Source organism: Anolis carolinensis, chromosome 3 (genome assembly GCF_035594765.1).
Source record: "Anolis carolinensis isolate JA03-04 chromosome 3, rAnoCar3.1.pri, whole genome shotgun sequence".
NCBI classification, from domain to species: Eukaryota; Metazoa; Chordata; class Lepidosauria; order Squamata; family Dactyloidae; genus Anolis; species Anolis carolinensis.
Window position 1 is genome coordinate 206,918,029 of NC_085843.1, and position 5,566 is coordinate 206,923,594.

Here is a 5,566-nt window from a genome sequence, read left to right on the forward strand (position 1 = left end):
CTGTACCTATTGATCTACTCACATTGGTATGTTTTCGAACTGCTAGGTTGGCAGGAGCTGGAGCTATCAGTGGCCGCTCACGCCGCTCCTGGGGTTTGAACCTGGGACCTTTCGGTCTCCAGCTCAGTACTTTAACGCACTTCGCCACCAGGGCTCCTAGCAAAGGGTAAACACCCCTGTGATGTGTGTTCAGAAGATTTCATCTCACTTTCTGTCCTTGTGATAATTAAATTTTGAAAAATTTGGCTTGTTGTAGAAACAAGGATTGGTGAGAAAGCTTCAGTTGAAACTCCTTTTCCTCATGATAACTCTTTCAGGAATGAATTTCCTTTCCTAGGAGTAGATTTCTCTCATTTCCTGTTGTCTCACCCATTTGTAACTATGAGTCATTTGGAAATTGGATGTTTATAACTCGGGGGACTGCCTGTACATAACCCAGAAAGTAAGATTGGTGGATAGTGTTGGTTTAGGTCCTACATTGTTTGGGTCCAGATTACCTAGAGGATCACCTTCTTGCATACAATTTGCCCCGAACACTGAGGTCCTCTGTGGGGTGCCAGACTTTTTTATTGGCCGCCCCAAAACTGTGGAACAACTTGCCAGAAAATATCTGACAGCTAAATGAGCTGTTGGAATTTAAAAACCATCTAAAGACCTATCTCTTCCAGTAGGCCTGCCCAGCCAGGTTTAATCACAAATTTTAAACGTGTGTCTTATATTTAATCTTTGTTAATATGTATATTTGGGATAATGCTTTTAGATGTTTGTATGTTTTTAGCAATGTTGTAACCCACTTCGAGCCATGATGAAAGGCAGGCAAGAAATAAAAATATTATTATTACACATTATATCCTTTTTTTCCATAGCAGCTGTGAGACTCTTTGAAGAATGAGTTAAGCTGCATCTACCTTTTTGAGTTTCTGGTAAGTAGCTAAGACGGTAATATTTTGCATGCCCTTCAGTCCGTAACACCAAGGAAAGCTGTTCTGACCGTCTCTTATGTCTTTTCATTTGTGTCATGAATAAACATTTGTATCTGCTGTATATTACACTTGGTAGGTTGAGTTCTGACATACAAATGCTTTCAATAAAACAGCAATAAATTAGGTCAGTTTTTGTCAGTCTTAGAACAGTTAAAGAAAATTTCAGATTTTCTGACTTCCTTTTTAGGTATGAAACTTTTGGTATGACGAGAATAGGTTGAATTTTGGCATGTTTGGGGACTCCTATTTTCTAAAATAAAATGCAGCTTCACATTTTTCTTTCAACATTATATACTTTCAGTAGATGTGATGGAGCCGGGGTGACAAAATGGGTTAAACCCTTGTCCTGGTTGAACTGCTGACCTGAAGACTGGGTTGCTGACCTGAAAGTTGCCGGTTAGAATCTGTGAGACGGGGTGAGCTCCCGTCTATCATCTCTAGCTTGCAGGGACATGAGAGAAGCCTCCCAGCTAACACATCTGGGCATCCCCTGGGCAATGTCTCTGTAGGTGGCCAATCCTCTCACACCAGGAGCAACTTGCAGTACGTTCTCAAGTCATTCTGACACGATAAAAAAGTGATATCAAAAAGACTTTCACCTAATAACAAATTTCCAGAAAACTTAATAGCAATCAGCTTCTGAATTATTGCTCTCATCGACACAATTTCTAGGTGAAAAAATAATCTTGAGAGCTTAATTTAGCGCAGCAGGGTTGAATTTTCCAATAAATGCAAATAGAGTGTTGCTCCTCCTTACAATATTTTTCTCTCACACACTAAAAAGACCTTGTTTAGTTTCAGTGACTTCTAAGATTATGTTGGTTGAAATTCATCCAACCACTTGATACTGTGATGTTGAGAGTTGTTAAATGTGCAGTGAGCCCTTTGTATCTGCAGGGTTTTGTTCCAGGACCTTTCATAGATACCAACATTTATGAATGTTCAAGTCCCATTATATATACAAGTGGCATATAAAATATAAAAGGACAAAATCAAAATTTGCTCTTTGGAATTTTGTTTGGGAATATTTTTAAGCCATGGCTATTGAACCCATGGATGCAGAGTCTATGGATACAGAGGGACAACTGTGCCACATTTTCCCCAATGAAAAAGGCTGTATCTTATTGGATTGAAAGCTCCAACACATGGACTCTTGTAGTGGATAAAGAAAACTGATTGAAACTCTGTCATTGTAAAATCAGAGAAGACGAGACTGTAAGCACACATTGTTAAAGTGTAATATGTAGAGCAGTGGTTCCCAACCAGTGGTCCGCAAGAACTAAAATATTGTTTGTGGCCTCACCATTACTACACCGTAGTAACGAGAGAGACTGGTCACATGTAACCCTCTTATATTCTGAGGCTTATTAAATATGGTTTTCTGTGGGCGGGAAGATGGCGACTACTGGATGGCATATGTTGTGTATCAGAAACTAGAGCTGATGTGGTCTATCCAATGCAATTTTCTGAATCAGCACCCCAAATAACCAAACCGAATCTAAAGTTGACCAAAAACTGATTCATAACCCTTTTGGTACTAATGTTGAAGAGTGGTCCCTGGTCAAAGAGGTCCCTGGTCAAAAAAAGGTTTGGAAGCACTGATGTAGAGGAATATTTAGTTGTTATCTTCTAAGTTTTCAAATTTGTATCCCAACAGTACATTTCCCTTTGTATATTTTTCAGCATGCAAAGGATGACAAGTGTCAGTACTTCATACAACTAGATTTAATAAGTTATTACAGAAAAAATTAAGTTCAAACTACAAAGTTGAAGCAGTAGTAAGCAATAGCAGCATTGAGCTTCATGTTTAGTCACAGTACTGCAGTTCCATACAAAGCATTAGTTCAAGCCAAAAAAAGAGATAAAAGCCTTTTAGGGTTACTAGCAAAACCAGTCTAAGAGAACATGTAGTAAAAGATATGGTACATTTAAAATTAGTTGAAAAAACAAGTACAGAGATCTTAGCTGTGAACACTCTAAAAGTTATGTCCATTATTTTGACAGCAAAATTACAAATATCTAGTACTTTATACTCCAACAGAACTACATCCAGAAACAAAAAACAGCAGAAATGATTATCCCGTATTAGCACCCTGGATATCTATTTGTTGCTAAACGTTATTATTAGGTAAATTTAAAATGTGCAGAATGACATAACAGCCCCTGATCTGCTACCCATTCAGGGTATAGAGCAAACCACCAGCATGAATATAAAATACTCTGTGGTCAGACAGAAACACTACAACAGTGGAGATTGAGAAGAAAAAGGTTTCCTGGTTAAAAAAAATTAAGCCGACATTATACAAACTGGTGTAAAAAGCAACTACATACAAGCCAGGTTTAACAAAAGATTTTGTTTTGTTTTGTTTTTTTACAAATCTGTGACTAATCTTTCACTCATATCTTGCAAGTAGAGATGTCACAATACTGAAATATTAACATGGGGGGAATCTCCCCCAGTAAAGCACTATATTTTTTTGTACTACTCTAACAAAGATAGTGAAATCAGCAAAGTTAATTTGCTAACTGCATATTTGTAATACAATTTTCTTTTTTAGCCCCTGCCTTCCTAAAAGGCAAGTGTGTAGACAGAAATCTAAGCAACACACTTTGTACCACTTTGCAGGAATTTGAAAAGTTCTCCTTCACGTCTAGTATACTTTGACAATTTATGTTCATCCCAACCAGTAGTACCTAATTAGAGTCTAAATTTTACTCACTAGTTTGATTTTTGCCTATAACATTACACACAAAGAGGACAACAATGGGCCAACTCTAGACATTTCTACAAGAGATCATAAACATTGCCTCCCTTCAGTAGAAACCAATTTGAGACCAACTCTGGGAACTGATGCATCTAGGGAAGGCCATTGTATGTTCTGTTTATATAACACCAGTTTGGTTTGCAGGATCTTAAGGAATGGATAACAGTGTCTCTAGCTTCAGCACAGAAGGTCTGGTGGGATAGCAGCAAAAACAGTAGGGGATCCACAAACATAGGGGGTGATGAACTACATAAAGTGAAGCAGTGTTTCGATAGCAGCAACGGACGTTGCACTTGGAATGCCGAAGGACAAACTCAAAAAGAAAGGGAGGAATATACAAGGAAGCTTGACAAAAGTGCTCTGATACAGTCATAAGGGTCGCTACGCATGCATTATTTAGCACTAACTATGCAGTAAATTACACCGTATGGTAACGTTATGCAGACACTATACAACTCCCTCCATTGGTTCTGGGTTACCGCGTAAAGAAGTGCATGGAAATGCAGCCTGGGAATGGGATGGGGAGATGAGTAAATAAATAAAATCATGGCAGATCACACTGAAACTTGGGAGAGAGTGAACGTAACAGTCCAAAAGAGACTGCCATAGTGGGTATGAGCGGGGTAGGGGTAGGGAATTGACCAAGCATTAGTGCTGTGTAACCTCCATTCGTGGCTGCCCCACGAGGCCCCCGTAGTGCTGAGAGCGCCTATGATAAAAGTGGGGAGGAAGCAAATTCGTGTTACGCTCAACCAGCAAGGTTGCACGCCTGTTACTTTTAAAGACTGGAGTCCATTACAACAGCAATAGTGTTTTATCAGCATTGGTGTTGTATAAATCTAGACAGCGAACTGGTACTGTGACATCCCTATTATCTCCCTAAATCATTCCGATAAAGGAAAAAAGGCTTCTCAAAAATATCACATCCATTTCCTGCTTCATTCTGTAATTTTATTGCCCAATTATTCATTACAGTTTTTTCAATCATTTCACATATCCAACCATTTTCACACCATTGTAAACCACATCAGCGAGTTAATACATAAAGCTTTGCATTTCAAAAAACTAGACACTTTAGTAACAATATTACAAAGGTTTTTTAGCTTCAAAAATAACTGAAAATGAAAAAAATAAACTTTTAAAGAATTAGCATCATAAAATTAATTTATTCCAAGTAAAAATACAAAATAATATTAATGACATTGACCAGATATGAAAGTCTCTCCCAGAAACAACTATATTAATGGTTGAGAAAGCACTCCTTAAAGAAAAAATCTGAAATAAAAATGAAAAATATGTCAATGTTTAAATTTCTCTTAGCAAAAAATCTTTCTAAAAATAACAATGAAAATTTGTCTCAGTACAAAGGCTACGTTACTATTGAAAAAATACCAGCATGAAGAAAAGGTACATATTTGACAGTAGAAAAATGATCTTAGTGAATCACAATGTCTAAAGTTTGCAATGAAAATAAATCTGCAATAAAGATTTATGCCTTTTTTCTTTTCTTTTTTCTTTTTTTATACAAACAGTACAAACAGTATTGCACATAACAACAAAGAGTCGAGGTTAAGTCGCCTTCAAAAAAAATCGACTAGTTCAAGTCTCGCATCAAGAGAAGGCCACAAGAGGACCTGTGCCCAGGGGCTTCTTAGTCAAGTTGCAGTTCAGAACACCTTATTTTAAAAAATAACTTCTTTTCTTGAAGGACCCTCTTTAATAATAATAATAATAATAATAATAATAATAATAATAATAATATAACATATTAACAACTTAGGGGGCACATTCATTTACAAAACATAAATGGGACCATGT

The 5,566-nt window shown here is 37.2% G+C and overlaps 1 protein-coding gene across 8 annotated transcripts in view; it reads right to left on the reverse strand.

The window, feature by feature from the left end:
• Nucleotides 1–2,690: 2,690 nt before the first annotated feature.
• Nucleotides 2,691–5,566, reverse strand: part of cpeb3 (cytoplasmic polyadenylation element binding protein 3) — a 113,774-nt gene continuing 110,898 nt past the window's right edge. For all 8 annotated transcript variants that reach the window (XM_016995911.2, XM_062976144.1, XM_008116772.3 and 5 more), the window contains one exon: nt 2,691–5,566. This exon is cut by the window's right edge and continues 3,005 nt beyond it. The gene's annotated coding sequence lies outside the window, so the exon portion shown is untranslated.